This window comes from Gobio gobio (genome assembly GCF_949357685.1).
Source record: "Gobio gobio genome assembly, chromosome: 9".
In the NCBI taxonomy this organism is placed as follows: domain Eukaryota; kingdom Metazoa; phylum Chordata; class Actinopteri; order Cypriniformes; family Gobionidae; genus Gobio; species Gobio gobio.
In genome coordinates this window covers 15,117,986-15,134,984 of record NC_137115.1, presented here as the reverse complement: position 1 = coordinate 15,134,984, position 16,999 = coordinate 15,117,986, and positions in this window count along the sequence as shown.

The following is a 16,999-nucleotide window of genomic DNA, read 5'->3' as shown; positions in this document are numbered from 1 at the left end:
ATATGGTGTCTCCAGAGAGAATGTCTCTTCTGTTTGTGACTCCATGCTGTATGTATGGATATATTTTAAGCAACATTTGCCTTCCAGGTTAACAATTTGCACCCTTTAAGAACAATAAAAGTGTTTTATAGATGTAAAGTTGAGATATTTTTTTAAGTGATTTGATTGTTTGATATGTGAATATCAACTCTTTGTGTGTACCTAATCTTTATAAAGATGTTTCTAAAGAAGGGTCTTCTGTTCTTTTATCTCACAGTTTTTTCCCAAAGACACCTTCAGGAAACTAAAAACAGTTGAATTTTAATCATGCACTGTTATGATTTGTGTAAACAAAGAGAGTCTGTGTAAGTTGTGTGTGTTTTATGAGTCTCTGGCTGGCTGGCGTGTTCATAGTGAGTCATGGAGCAGAGGTGGGTGGTCTGTGAGAGTTAGGTGGTGGGTGTTATAAAGAGATTAAAAACCAGAGTGTTCAACTCTCTCTCTATCCCGCCCTCTTTCTGTCATGGGTATAATTATAGAGCCGTTTTCCTTTTATTCAAAGATATTCAAATATAGAGACATGCTATGCAAGTTCAGAGTGACTATAGATTAGACAAAGGAGAGAAAATCGCCTTTTAAAAGCAAGTTTGACTGCCGGTCAGAATATCAAAGGCATGATTCTCTAACAAATCGTTCTATTGAACCAATCATTTGTAATGATTTGATTGAGCTCCTTGGCAAAGCATTGGCAATTATCTGGATTGTCTATCTACCCTATTTCCTATGAATGTGCAAGATTTCCAATTCATTAGCTGCTATCGGTAAATAGAATAACAGTGCAGGAAATGGTAAAACTATTTGCACTGCAAACTAGTGTGATTCTATGATAATAAATAAAAATATGAATAATTTTTTTTTTTTTAATTACAAATAGACCTACCAGTTTGCAATTTCAAGCAGCATAACAGACTGTTTTTTTACAGCTTAAATAACTGGAAGCCGATGACACCAGAAGCCTTGCATATGCACAAGTTTTTCAGCGTGAGGGCAAACTAATTAACTTTAGTGGCCTGTAGGGTCTTTAGTGACCCGGAACGTTATTCACTACCCTCTTCCTCATTCAAGTTAGACATGAACGTTTTTAGTATTCGTCAATCAATTCATAATAAACCATATAACAAGAAAAAACAATACAAATATAAAAGAATTCCTGTTTTCCTATTCATGTTTTCTAAGAATTGTATAGGGTCACTTACGACCCGGGATGTGAAACAGTGTACGTTTTTTTTTCTGCACAACAAGAATTTAATCTTTGATTAATAAATAAGTGCAATTCACCTTTATTCCACAAGGTGGTAATGTCTGATAAACAATGATGAAGTGACGTTTCACTCATAGTGGCACTCATAGTACCGCAGGCAGAAAACAAAAGAATGGTGAGTATCATCAGATACAGCAAAACTTGAAATGTTTCAGCGATTTACTACAGAGCAAATACTGAACGCAATCAGATATTAGTGTCACTGTCACGTAATAGTGTATCTGGTGAAGTGATCAAAATATTGATTTTGAAGATGTTGAAAATGATAGTTTTGAGAATATGTTTGCGATTGTGAATATGAGCCAGATGCTGAATGTACTGGGAAATGAGCTCCGACGAGGACAGTGATGATGGTATAAAACATCTGCTCAAACTGAACCCTTCCAAGCTCCAAAAGGTAACAAAATGTGGTTTTAATTTATTCTTCTGTAATTGTTACTCTAATATCAGGAGAGTCTGTGTTAGTCCGTTAGATGTAGATCTGGGTCGCTAAACCCGAATATGTAATAATGATTGGAGAAACATTCATGCATTTAAGGTTTAATTCCCGATTGACAAAATCAAGTCCCACTTTAGGCTAAGATAATTGCGACTTTTTTCTTCGCAATTGTGAGTTTACATCTTGCAATTTTGAGAATTGCAAATTATAAAGTCAAATTCTGATCAAGAAAAGTATATTTTCTTGCAATTTCTGAGAAATAAAGTCAGAATTGCAATATAAACTCGCAATTGCAAGAAAAAGTCAGAATTCCAAGTGTAATTGCACTCATAATTCCCCCACGTTCTGACATTTTCTCTGTGAAAAATGAGCCATAAGTTTATCCCGCATTTCTGACTTCAAAACATTACAAGTTTATATTTCGCAATTCTGATTCTGACTTATTTCTCAGAATTGTGAGTTTATCCCTCAGATTTGCAAGTGTACATTTCGCAATTCTAAAAATTATAACTAGCAATTGCAAAATTCTGAAATAAAAAGTCACAATTACCTTTTTGTTCAAGCATGCTGTAAAATGTTCCTAGCAAAAGCAAAAACGATCAGGGTCTCAAAGAGAGTGACAAAAAGAAAAACGAACACATTTTTGCAAGACAATATAAAGCCTACAACTAAAACACCCTAATTTTTCTGACCGCAATTTAGAAAACATTACGGTGATATCATTAAGCAATCATTTATTTCACTAATGTACAAATTTAAGACTCAATCTTGCAGCAAAAACATCTTTGAGTGACGAATCAAACCATCAGTTTGTAATCGATTTGAACTTTTCGAACACTATTTCAAAAAACACTTCTCATCCCCCGAAGGCAGCGAAACCATTGCTTTGATCAGCGCTCTGTCGTTCATCTTACTATGGTTCCCCTGTTAGTGCACACTGGGGGGTGTTTGAGTATGTGGGTTGATTTGTAGCCTGTTGATGCCTAACAGCTTCAATGTCTTTCTGTTCTATAATACCACAGTTATTTCATTCCTGGGCGACCCGACCCATGCTGTCTTCCGCTGAAGCTAAATTTGGGCTCTCAGTCACACATTGTCGATCTGTGAAGCCACTGTGTGGGAGATCCTGAGCTGTTCGAAAAATGAGTGTCATTCCTCATTAGCAAGTCTAGACAGAATCTGCTTATGTATCTTGCTTTTTCGGTGCTAATGTTTTGGGGGAAATATGCTCTTGAAAAAAAAATTTCTTTCTTCCTACACTAAAAGTCAGTGGGGTTCAAAACAACGCTGGACCCCACTGACTTTCATTATATAAACCAAAAACAGTGTGTATTTGTGTGTGTGTTTCACAGAAGATAGAAAGTCATACAGCTATGGAACGACATGTGAGCGAATTATGGATGGAATTTAAATTTTTGGGTGAACTTTCCCTTTTTTTAGCAGTTTATGTTTGAGTCCTCACGAAACTAGTTACTGGCAAAACATCTGTTCTAATAAAGAGTGCAACTGTTGGCTTTCGGAAGTAGAAACATTCATTTTTTCCCCATAAGGAAAATTATTTTAAATGATAACTTATAAACCCATAAAGACAGATCTACTGTAAGTTCCAAGGTTGTTAATCGACGCCATATGCTTTTGTTGAAGCCATCTATTTGCATTATTTCAACTTATTTTTACAGTTTAATTTGTGGTGAATAACTACAATAAGCATTACCAATAATGATGTACAGAAAGTTGCAGAGAGCAAATCATGTCAAAAGAGCTTGCAGGGAACACCTTTTCGCATGAAGCACCACAAATGACATAATCGAGTAAGTTTTATTATGCTGCCAAATGTAGCAAATTAGCTCAAGGGAAATATGAATAGTTAATTATAACCCGTTACAGTTAATTATAAATATTTGGAGTAAGGGAAATAGACTAATCTAACATACACACACATAGATACAGTTTAGCAATGGAGAAGAATACAGGAAAGCAAGAATTTATAGCATTGTTTGAAATTCAGCAGATCAACAGCCTTGAGCAAACCAACAGTTTCTTAGTTCTAACACACCCTTCTTTAAAAGGGGATACTTAATGAATTAAATAATGAGACCCAGTTTGATACTTGCATGTCTCACACATTTGAATAAAACTGTCCTGACAATTTGTTGAGGCTCCAGTTGATCTTTGCGGATGTCAGAGGATCTTTCGTGAATGGAAAGACAAGGCCGCAGCCTGGCAGGGGTCCTTAGAAGACTTCTAGCTCAGCATCATTACCTCAGAAAAACTGGATGATCTTGTGATCAGTGATCTTTTAAAATGTGAAGATGTCACAGCCTCGGGAGGTGAGTGAGCTAATAAGGAGTTGCTTCTTTGGGAAACTTTACGTTCCTTTGTGTTCCAGCAGGGTGTTTGCATATGAAATTAGATTGGGTGTTTAAGAGAAGAATCTTCAAGATTATTATAATACTAATGAGTTAGATAAATGTAATGTAAATGAACAAATAGGGAATGAAAATTGGAGTTCATAGATACCAAGCATGCTACACGTTTCCACCGAACGGTATGGTTCAGTAAAGTACAGTTCAGTAGGATTCGGGACGCTAAACCCTGATCCGGCTTGCGATAGAGATTGTATAGTGATCAACGTCATTCTTGCGAAGAAGAAAGCGACACAGTAAACAACAGTGGAGGACATACAGCAGATTTTGTTCTAGCTTCTCGGCATGTGGCTGTTTGTCACAAGAAGAAGACACGCTTTGCAAGGAAAAACACACCCGAAAGGCATGTGCAAGTGACGATTCTCTGTCAACCAATCAATGTTCTGCAGCGAGTCTAGCTCCTGAGTCTAGTACCCCAACGGAAGGGTGCCAAAAAAGTGGTACGGTATGGTTTGGAATTAGGGTAGGCCTACCATTCACTTCTTCTGACAATGGAAATGGCAAAAAATTGCGTACTGTATTGAAATGTACTGAACCGTACTGCTCAGTGGAAATGAGCCATAAGTCAACAATAATATGTGATTCTGAAACATTAATACAAAACAGTTTGAATTAATACATAGGCAAACTCTATAAAAGAAAAATCACGAGATGGGAAAATTGGATACATGTTTACACTATATTGCCAAAAGTTTAGGGACGCCTGCCTTTAGATGCACATGAAGTTTAACCCCTTAAGCCCTGAAGGTATTTTTTGAGTTTTTTTGTCTGAGGGACATATACAACTTTAAAGACTCATAACTCCAAAACTATAGTAAGGAGAGTCAAAATATAAATTTTATTATATTTGGACAATATATTGCTGAGAAACTGCAGATAAAAGGCTTTTTTTTTTAAAATATATTTTTAATAATTTTACAAATATTTCTTATGTAACATTCAATAACTCAGGAAGGAAATAGGCCAGCAGAATATGGGGCGCCGTTTGTAAAGCGACTCACGCTGAAAATAACAGCAACATTTTGACACATTTAGCTTCAAACAATGTTTAAAAAACTGGTATGAATTTTTGGGGGTCACTTTTTTAACAATATTTATCAACTTAGAGATATTTTAAATAGTTAAATCTAAATGTTAAATCTAAATCTAAATGTTAAATCTAAATCTAAATGTTAAATCTAAATGTTAAATCTAAATCTAAATGCTAAATCTAAATCTAAATGTTAAATCTAAATCTATATGTTAAATCTAAATCTAAATCTAAATGTTGAATCTAAATCTAAATGCTAAATCTAAATGTTAAATCTAAACGTTAAATCTAAATGTTACATCTAAATCTAAATGTTAAATCTAAATGTTACATCTAAATCTAAATGTAAAATCTAAATGTTAAATCTAAATACAAAATCGAAATCTAAATCTAAATGTTAAATCTAAATGTTAAATCTAAATATAAATGTTGAATCTAAATGTTTCGGGTGAAACTAAATATTTAACTAATATGCAAATTCAGAATGCAGATAACCGGTTTTAAAATTTAGATTTAACATTTAGATTTTACATTTAGATTTAGATGTAACATTTAGATTTAACGTTTAGATTTAACATTTAGATTTAGCATTTAGATTTAGATTTAACATTTAGATTTAGATTTAGATTTAACATTTAGATTTAGATTTAACATTTAGATTTAGATTTAGCATTTAGATTTAACATTTAGATTTAACATTTAGATTTAGATTTAGATTTAACATTTAGATTTAGATTTAACATTTAGATATAACATTTAGATTTAGATTTAACATTTAGATTTAGATTTAACATTTAGATTTAACAATTAACATTTAGATTTAACATTTAACATTTAGATTTAACTATTTAAAATATCTCTAAGTTGACAAATATTGTTGTAAATGTGCTAAAAAAGTGACAGCCAAAAATTCATACCAGTTTTTTAAACATTGTTTGAAGCTAAATGTGTCAAAATGTTGCTGTTATTTTCAGCGTGAGCCGCTTTACAAACGGCGCCCCATAGCAGAATAATTCTTTTTTGGTGATGTTTCCCTATATGTGGTCTGCATCTGGATCAAATTTTGTGGCGGTTGCATAAAGTAATCAAAAGTTACAGCATTTAGAACAAAAGTAGCCTTTTTGTTCGGTCCTTGACACCCTGAAAAAATTTAGAAAACTGTTGTTCCCTTTCGTTCAGTCACTACGACGTAACGTTAGTGACTAACGAATGGGGGTTTCGCTTAGAAGCCTATCAACTTCGAGTTTTGAGAAAACGCCCAATGGCGTGCCAATGCCATGGGGCATGCGGAATTTGCATACGTAGCTCCGCCTCACTGCGTGAGTATATAAGGAAGTACGAGGCAATATCGCATTATGTTTCTGCTTTCGGAGCCAAGAGTACCTACCTCTTCACTCCTACAGCCTTCTGAGACTCTGTCAGCTTCTTCGAGACGAGCAGCTTTCCAGTCGGTGTTGGTGTGACGGCGCGTTCCAGTGATCGCATACTTCCTGCCTGCTGATCTGTGCAGTGGTCCGCCTGACAGCTGGTGTGTGTTTCCCTGGGCGCTTCGGCATCGACTGCAAGGTTTTCCTCTCACAAAAAGAGCTTGCGCGTGGCACGTCTTTTTCAAGACGGCTCGCCCGTGCACTTCCGGGTGCGATCGATTTTCCGCTGCTGTCTGAGGACGCATTCACTGCTCGAGCGTGTTTGGGCTTCAGCGCGCACGGGCAGTGTTTGCGGATGTGTCACGTTTCCATTACGGGGGCGTGACCATCGCGATGTCACGGTCGAGACTCAATGATCTCCGTGAGGAGAGAGAGTCCCCTCTGCCACACCCCAATCTACCGTCCCCGAGTGAGATGGTACTTTGGCTGGTGGCCAGGGTGACCTGAGGGCGGTGCTGTGGTATTAAGAACCCCGACGTTCATTCCTCGGGCCACACCCCCCTCTTATACATCGCTTCCGCGAGTGTTGGATTGAATCTACGGCCCGTCTCTGACGCCCCGTTCGTTCAGTTCACACTCCGGATAGCAGTGAGATGTCGATCGCCGCATCCCAAGGTGGGCTGGAGTCCTTTGGGGATGACGATTAGGTTGTGCTCCGCCTCCGGGTGTGTCAGCACTGCCTGATCTGACCTAAAGTTGACAGCCATGTTATCTCGGGCAGCCGCGAGTCTCGCGCTGGTGTGGAACTCCGCCCAGTCGCGGGTGCTCGTGGTTGCGCGATTGGTTTTTGGGGGCGGCACCCGACAGCTGTTGGGCCCCGCCCCCAATGCCTTTCGCTCCCGGGGTGCATGAGGAGATCACGCGGTCCCGGAAGTCCCCGTGCTTCTCGCGACCGTTTGGTGGCCTCCTCCGCCTTCTCTGCCCTTGATGGGGCCGCGGCCTAGGGTACACTGGGGCCCCCTCCCCCCCCACTGTTGAACTCTCTGTTGCGCACTACGGTGTCCACAGAGGGCTTTGACGTGGCGTGGTGTGGCTGTCCTAAGCACCCCCCCCCCCAAAGCCTGTGGGCTCGTCTACTTCGGTGGCGTGGTCCCGCAGTGCTACGGGCAGGCCGCCGCCCCTTTGCACATGCACAAGGGTGGAGCCGACCCAGGGCTCTTCATTGAGCTGCGTGCCGCAACTGACCCCGCCCCCGGGCGGTGAAGGTGGCCACACGCTCCCTGGGTCGGGCGATGTCCACAGCTGTGGTCCGGGAGAACACCAGGCCTTACCTGGTGATGTGGAGGACGTTGAGCGGGCCCGCCTCCTCAACTCACCCATATCCCAGGCTGGCCTCTTCGGCGGCGCGGCTGAGAACTGCGCCCAACAGTTCTCGGCCGCCCCAGAGCAGACTGAGGCTGCAACACGTACTGCCCCGGCGGCCAGCTGCTGCACCAGCCGCCGGCCCAGTCGCCTCAGTCCGCTCGCCGCCGAGGGCGCCCTCCCTCTTCCCGCCCGGCCCCAGCAGCAGCCTTCACCTGGGCTGCGCCGTGGAGGTGGTTGAGGATGTCGCCCAGTCCGCTCCCCAGACTGGTTAAACGCCAGGATGGAGGTGGACAACTCAGAGATGGGTTCCAGTTCTTCCCAGGGGATGGTAGCAGGGCCTCTCCTTCCCCCGGTGGAGGGCCGGGGGAAAATCCTTCCGCTGCTGGCCCCCGGGCTAGCAGCGCTTGGGAAGAACTCATGTTCCTGTCTCTGAGCACCCAGAGACCGGTGATGACAGTGCGCGCCACCCTCGGGTCTCGCCACTCGCATCCCTCTCTGTCGCCAGCCCCCTGGCAGAGCAGACCCCAGTGGAACGCGAGTCCTTCCCTGGTCTCCTCTGTCAGGGCGCAGCCGTTAACCGTGCTCCGACCCGGGGACGCCCAACAGCCTCCCCTGTCCGCGGCGGTAACGCTGCCTCGCTGCCCCACCCAGGGTACGTCTGTCGTCCGGATGACCCCGTTGGTGCAGTCTCTGGAAGCCTGGCTTCAGCTTCCGGGGCTGTCCCGCTGGGCTGCCCGGACCATCAGGCTCGGCTACGCGATTCAGTTCGCGCAGGCTCCTCCCCGTTACAGGGGAGTCCGCTATACCATGACCGGGGCCCATGCCCCCGTCATGCGTGCGGAGATTGCCACTCTACTGGCGAAGGGTGCGATCGAGCCTGTCCCTCCAGCCGAAATGAGGTCGGGGTTCTACAGCCCCTACTTCATTGTACCCAAGAAAACCGGTGGGTTACGGCCAATCCTGGACCTTCGCATCTTGAACCGATCCCTTCACCGGCTTCCGTTCGAGATGTTGACTGCGTAACGCCTTTTCGAATGCGTTCGTCCGTACGATTGGTTTGCAGCGATTGACCTGAAGGACGCCTACTTCCATGTCTCCATCCTTCCTCGACACAGCCCGTTCCTACGGTTTGCTTTCGAGGGGCGGGCATACCAGTACGCAGTTCTCCCATTCGGGTTATCTCTGTCCCCTCGCGTCTTCACGAAGATCGCCGAGGCAGCCCTTGCGCCCCTTTGGCAGCACGGGGTCCGCATCCTGAACTACCTCGACGACTGGCTCATACTAGGCCACTCTCGAGAGCAGGTTTGCGGACACAGAGATCTGGTTCTCCACCACTTAACCCGTCTGGGCCTTCGGGTCAACTGGGAGAAGAGCAAACTTTGCCCCGTGCAGAGGATCTCTTTTCTCGGTATGGAGATCGACTCGGTCGCCATGTACGCGCAGCTTTCGAGCGAGCGCGCGCAGTCTCTGCTGACTTGCCTCCGACAAATCGAGAGCAAGAATGCGGTTCCACTGAAACTTTTTCAGAGGCTCCTGGGGCATATGGCATCTGCAGCCGCGGTAACGCCGCTCGGATTGCTTCATATGAGACCGCTTCAGCACTGGCTTCGCGATCGAGTCCCGAGATGGGCATGGCAGTCTGGCACGCTCCGGGTCCAAGTGACTCGGGCCTGCTTACAGACACTCACCCCGTGGTCGAACCTCAGCTTTCTACGGGCCGGTGTGCCCTTAGAACGAGTTTCCAGGCATGTTGTCGTATCGACGGATGCCTCTGCCACGGGCTGGGGTGCCATGTGCAATGGACAAGCAGCCGCGGGCTCCTGGACAGGACCCCAGCGTCTCCTGCATGTCAATTGCCTCGAGTTGCTGGCAGTACGGTTCGCCCTGCACCGCTTCCGAGCGTTGCTGAAGGGTCAACATGTGCTTGTCCGGACAGACAACACGGCCGTAGTAGCGTACATCAACCACCAGGGCGGTCTACGCTCCCGCCGCATGTCTCAACTCGCCCGCCATCTCGTCTTATGGAGTCAGAAGCGCCTGAGGTCCCTTCGTGCTGTCCATATTCCGGGAGTCCTGAACCACGCAGCCGACGAGCTCTCGCGGTTTCAGCCTCTCCCGGGAGAATGGAGACTCCATCCCCGGACGGTTCAGCTGATTTGGGAACAGTTCGGCGACGCACAGGTAGACCTGTTTGCCTCCCACGACTCTTCCCACTGCAGCCTGTATTATTCCCTGACCGAGGGCACGCTCGGCACGGATGCACTGGCGCACAGCTGGCCGCGGGGCCTACGCAAATATGCGTTTCCCCCAGTGAGCCTACTCGCACAGCTTCTGTGCAAGATCAGGGAGGACAAAGGAGCAGGTCCTTTTGGTCGCCCCGTACTGGCACGGCCGGACCTGGTTCCCCGAACTCATTCTCCTTGCGACAGCCCCTCCCTGGCCTATTCCTCTGAGACCGGACCTCCTTACTCAGAGACGGGGCACCCATTGGCACCCGCGTCCCGACCTTTGGAACCTCCACGTGTGGCTCCTAGACGGGACCCGGCAGGTTTGAGTGGCCTACCACCTACGGTGGTCGCCACCATCACTTCCGCTAGGGCAGAGTCCACTCGGCATGCCTATGCGTTGAAGTGGAACCTCTTCGTCACCTGGTGCTCTTCCCGCCAAGAAGACCCCTGGAAATGTCCGATCGGGTCCGTGCTTGAGTTTCTCCAAGAGGGGCTGGAGCGAAGGCTGTCTCCCTCCACCCTCAAGGTATATGTGGCCGCAATATCTGCCCACCACGATCTCTTGGAGAACAAAAAGGTAAGTCAGCACGACCTGGTCATCAGGTTCCTGAGGGGAGCTAGGAGACTGAATCCTCCTCGCTCTCCTCTCGTACCCTCTTGGGACCTCGCAGTAGTACTAACTGCTCTGCAGAGACCTCCCTTTGAGCCTTTGCGGTCGGTTGATATTAAGTTTCTGTCTATGAAGACGGCTCTGCTCACCGCATTGGCCTCAGTCAAGAGGGTCGGGGACCTGCAGGCATTTTCGGTTGACGAAGCGTGCCTGGAGTTCGGGCCGGCTAACTCTCACGTGATCCTGAGACCCCGGCCTGGATACGTGCCCAAGGTTCCCACCACTCCGTTCAGAACCAGGTGGTGAACCTGCAAGCGCTGCCTTTGGAGGAGGCAGACCCAGCCATGGCATTGCTCTGTCCAGTACGCGCTCTCCGCGCCTACGTAGACATGACGCAGTGTTCAGGACCTCAGACCAGCTCTTTGTCTGTTATGGTGGAGAGCGGAAGGGAAGTGCTCTCTCAAAGCAAAGACTGTCTCACTGGATTGTGGACACCATTGCTTTGGCTTACCAGCAGCAAGGCCGACCATGTCCCCTTGGTGTGAGGGCACACTCCACCCGGAGTGTGGCCTCCTCTTGGGCTCTAGCGCATGGCGCCTCGCTAGCAGACATCTGCAGAGCTGCAGGCTGGGCGACACCCAACACATTCGCCAGATTCTACAATCTCCGAGTGGAGCCAGTGTCCGACTATGTACTCGCCCCCCCGAGGGGCCGGTGATGGGCCAGGCTCAGGTGTCTTCGCTTGCTCGCCACTCCACTCCACGGACTGGATACGTGCGATATTTTCCTCAGGTGAGCTCCCCGAGAGCCCTGAGCTCCTCCAGCACTGTCGACGCCGACATCAGTTCAGTCTGCCCTTTCGAGCCCAGACCCTCATGTCCGGCCAGGTGCCCCATGTGCATGGTTCCCTCCGGCGACCCCCACATGTGTATTTCACCGTAAGTCTCCGCAGTGAGCGGGTTTCTTCCCTTGGCGTGTCCCCGCCACCCCTAGGGTTAAAAATCCACCTTCGGCTGGTACCCTAGAGATCTTCCATATGCAACCCTCTCCGGGTCATATGTGTCTCTTAAGTCCTCCCCACGGGTAGGCATCTTTGGCATTCCCTCACTGGGATATGCTTCCCAGTGTACCTCGGTATTCCTGTGTTAAGTGGGAGTCCTTCGTCCGTACTAGTCTTACGACAGGGTACTCACACTTACGCAGGGCACTGGAAGACAGCTGAGTGGCGGGATTATATTGGGACCCCCATTCGTTAGTCACTAACGTTACGTCGTAGTGACTGAACGAAAGGGAACGTCTCGGTTACGGATGTAACCCTCGTTCCCTGAGGAGGGAACGGAGACGTAACGTCCCCTTGCCACATCGAGCTGTGTTGCCTGGAACGCAGGAGTTCAGTCTTGGCTCCTCAAGCAGGTAACATAATGCGATATTGCCTCGTACTTCCTTATATACTCACGCAGTGAGGCGGAGCTACGTATGCAAATTCCGCATGCCCCATGGCATTGGCACGCCATTGGGCGTTTTCTCAAAACTCGAAGTTGATAGGCTTCTAAGCGAAACCCCCATTCGTTAGTCACTAACGTTACGTCTCCGTTCCCTCCTCAGGGAACGAGGGTTACATCCGTAACCGAGACGTTTTCTGAGTGACATATACAACTAGACTCACAACTCCAAAACTATAGTAAGGAGAGTCAAATGGTAGGTATCATTTGTTAGCAAACATTTTATATTTTTGGAAAATATAAATTGTATTATATTTGGGCAATATATTGCTGAGAAACTGCTGATTAAAGGGAATATTTTAAAATATTTTTTTAATAATTTTATAAATATTTCTTATTTAACATTCAATAACTCAGGAAGGAATTAGGGCAGCAGAAAAATTTGTGATGTTCCACTATATGTGGTCTGCATTTGGATCAAATTTTGTGGCAATATCATAAAGTAATCAAAAGTTACAGCATTTAGAACAAAGGTAGCCTTTTTGTTCAGTCCTTGACATTTACAAAACTGTTGTTTTCTGAGAGAAATACACAAATTTAAAGACTCATAACTCAAACTATAGCAAGGAGAGTCAAAAGGTATGTATTATTTGTTAAAACACTTTTAATATTTTTAGAAAATATAAATTATTAATACATTTGGACAATCTAATGCTGAGAAACTGCTGATAAAACATTATATTATTACAATATTATGTATATTATATTACTATATATTATATAATAACACATAATGGGTATCATTTTAAAGCTTAGAATCTCAGCTTTCAGCTTTTTTTAAATTTTTTATATGCTCTTGACGAGCGCTGAGTTATTCATCCAAACCGGAGTGTACCGCCCGCGGGCGCCCTCTAGCTGCTATATAACGTAAATGGCCATATTCTGCAAAACTGCACTGATCACCACATCATCTGTGAGGAATATCTCGTGATCGACGCAATGGATTATTGTGTCCTTGGTCTCTTTTTAATCGTGGGAATATTCTGCAAATAAGGTTGTGCCATGTTTAACGATCGGAGAAAGTTTCATGAAGCTACAAGCGTAAACGCGACTTTAAAGCTACTGTTTATTAGCGTATGTGCTCCTGTCAGGCTATAATGTGTAATAATTCAATGAGTGATATTTTCTGATTCGAGTGACGGATTGTGGTGTTCTTGGTCTTTTTTTAATCGTGAGAATCTGCTGTAAATAAGGAAGTGCCATGTTTAACGATCGGAGAAAGTTTCATGAAGTTGCAAGCATAAACGTGACTTTTGTGCAAAAATAGCATGTGCTCCTGTCAGGTTTCATGTACATAATTCAATAAATCATAACTTCTGATCTGAGTGGCAGATTATGGTGTCCTTGGTTTTTTTTCTGCTGTAAATAACGGTGTGCCACTTTTAACGATCGGATAATGTTTCATGAATTTACAAGCATAAACGCGACTTTAGCACAACGTTAGCATATTTAGCATATTTGCGCCTGTGAGGTTATAATTCCATGAGTGAGAACTTTGGATGCAAGTGATTGTTGTGTTCTTGGTCTCTTTTTAATCGTGTGAATCTCCTGTAAATAAGGGTGTGCCATTTTTAACGATCGGAGCTTGTTTCATGAAGTCACCAGCAAAAATGCCAAGTCTAAGCAACTGTTATTTTTGTACTCCGCTCATGTGCTTCTGTGCTGTTTTCTGTGTGCCATATTTCAACGAGGGATATCTATAGATCTAAAAGACAGAATATGGTGACTTTGGGCTCTTTTTAATCGTGAGAATCTGCTGTAAATAATGATGTGCCATTTTCCACGTTTCATGAAGTTACAAGTGAATACCCGGGTCCGGTACACTTATTGACATACCATTCTTAATCTGTAGGGTTTAAAATGAAGTTGGCCCACCCGTTGCAGCTATAACAGCTTCAACAACTCTTCTGGGAAGGCTTTCCACAAGGTTTAAGAATGTGTTGATAGGGGATTTTTGACCATTCTTCTAGAAGCGCATTTGTGAGGTCAGGAACTGATGTTGGACTAGAAGGCCTGGTTCACAGTCTCCGCTCTAATTCATCTCAAAGGTGTTCTGTAGGGTTGAGATCAGGACTCTGTGCAGGCCAGTCAAGTTCCTCCACACCAAACTATTTCATCCGTGTCTTTATGGACCTTGCTTTGTGCACTGGTGCACAGTCATGTTGGAACAGGAAGGGGCCACCCTCAAATTGTTCCCACAAATTTGGGAGCATGAAACTCTCCAAAATGTCTTGGTATGCTGAAGCATTAAGAGTTCCTTTCACTGGAACTGAGGGGCCAAGCCCAACCCCTGATAAACAACCCCACACCATAATTCCTCCACCAAACTTTACACTTGGCATAATGCAGTCAGGCAAGCACCGTTCTCCTGGCAACCACCCACCAAAACCAGACTCGCCCATCGGATTGCCAGACAGCGAAGCGTGATTCGTCACTCCAGAGAACACGTCTCCATTGCTCTAGAGTCCAGTGGCGCCCTGCTTAACACCACTGCATCCAACGCTTTGCATTGCACTTGGTGATGTTAGGCTTGGATGCAGCTGCTCGGCCATGGAAAACCATTCCATGAAGCTCTCTACGCACTGTTCTTGAGCTAATCTGAAGGCCACATAATTTTGGAGGTCTGTAGCTATTGAAACAGCAGAAAGTTGACGACTTCTGCGCACTGTGCATCTCAGCATGCGCTGACCCCTCTCTGTGATTTTACATGTTAACAGTTGCTGTTGTTCCCAATTGCTTCCACTTTGTTATAATACCACTAACAGTTGACCGTGGAATATTTAGTAGTGAGGAAATTTCATAAATGGACTTATTGCACAGGTGGAAACCCATCACGGTATGACGCTTGAATTCACTGAGCTCCTGAGAGCAACCCATTCTTTCACAAATGTTTGTAGAAGCAGTCTGCATAACTAGATGCTTGATTTTATACACCTGTGGCTATGGAAGTGATTGGAACACTTGAATTCAATGATCTGGAGGGGTGTCCAATACTTCTGGCAATATAGTGTATCTCAAGCGGTGACATATAGGATTAAAAGGGTATAATTGTCCTTTTCAACAAGAAAGTGAGATTCAAAACTCTCTCTGAATTCCTTTGTGTTTCTTATTGGTTCAAATGCTACACAAAGTACTTAATATCTTTTAAATGGCTGTCAATGGAGAAAGGAGCTTTTTGCCCCACATAATTGTGTCGTTGCCAAGGGGGAATAAAATGTATTATGCCGACCCCTTGGCTCACATAGCTATGAGAGGGAATTTGGACCATTGAGTGCCGTAGTCGCTTTTATAAGTGAATGAATGGTAAGTAATACAGACAATGTTCACCAGATGTTTGTCGTTTAAATTTTTGTTTGTCTTGCTTTCATTTCAGTCTGTTCAGAAAATAGGAATTACAACTCATTATGTTAGCAGGAAATTAAGCTTTAAAGCTCTTCTCTAATTTAAAAGGATCTGCTCCATTTTTCCAAGAACTTCTTTTTGTTGTATGAAATGGGTCTTTATTTGTGGTAGAATAGAGCGATTTAACTGCACTCCCATTAGACATTTCATTCAAGTCCTGTCAGAATGATCATTTTTACAAGTTGAGTGCACATGAAGTCATAATTATCAGTGGGAAACAGGGCTTGTCAGTTAGAGAATTATGGCGGAAGCATATTGTTATTGATCATATGCCACTTACTGTATGAATGTTGATGATACAGTTTTGTTTGTACACATTTGGTAAGAAGCTTGCCAGAAAACACTCATTTAGCTGGTTTATGAGGAGACCAAAGTTTCTCATCATTCTCTGTGGCTAGTATGAACTTGCCAGGAGGACATCACAGCATAATATCCACAGACAACAGAGACACACTGGGCCATTTGTTAAAACATGATAAAGGGATGGTTGACACAAAATTGAACATCATTTACCTTCAAAATCGTAAGACCTTGACTTTCCTCAACCTCACTGGACTAATGTGCTGTAACTCAAAGAAAACTATGAAGATTATAAAGATTCCCATGTATCCAGGTCCTTCTTGTACTGTTATTCAAGTGAAAGCCGGCTGCACACTGGGGACGCATTTTGTGAATTCGGTAACATGTGGAATACATATTCACTATTAACTACGACTTTTGCATCAATAAACTCCTAATTTACTGCTTATTAATAGGTAGTAAGTAGTCGTAATGTTATGCCTGATCGGTGTATATCGTTATATGTATATCGGGGGGTTGAAGTGTAAAACCGTTTAGCGGGGTCCCAGGGCATGATCCCTCTTGAGGTTTACTTATTTGCTTCTTTGTTTAATTACTTATGCAAATCCGTTTCCAAACATGCATTACGCCTAAAAAGTGAAGTATACTTTGGCTTCCAGTGCTTATAAACGCATTGAACGTGCAATGTAGCCTGATATAATTAACCCCTAGGAGTCTGAGCAGTTTTTGGGGCCCTTTAGAAGTTTTGACATGCTCTTACATTTGTGTTTTTTTCAGTTGCTTATAAACACATTAAATGGCAAAAGTGCAATTACACTGTATTCAGCACAAACTGAGCTACCATAATTTCTAAGCAACATGTATGTAGATGTTTGTATTTTTGAGAGAAAAATGTTTATGCATGATTTAAAAAAAAATTATAATAATAATAATTTTTAATTAAGGCCTCAAAATAGACAATAGATAAGTTTTCACAAGAATTTTGACTCCAGGGTCTATTTGCCTTGAGTTTTTGCTTCAAACTGATGTG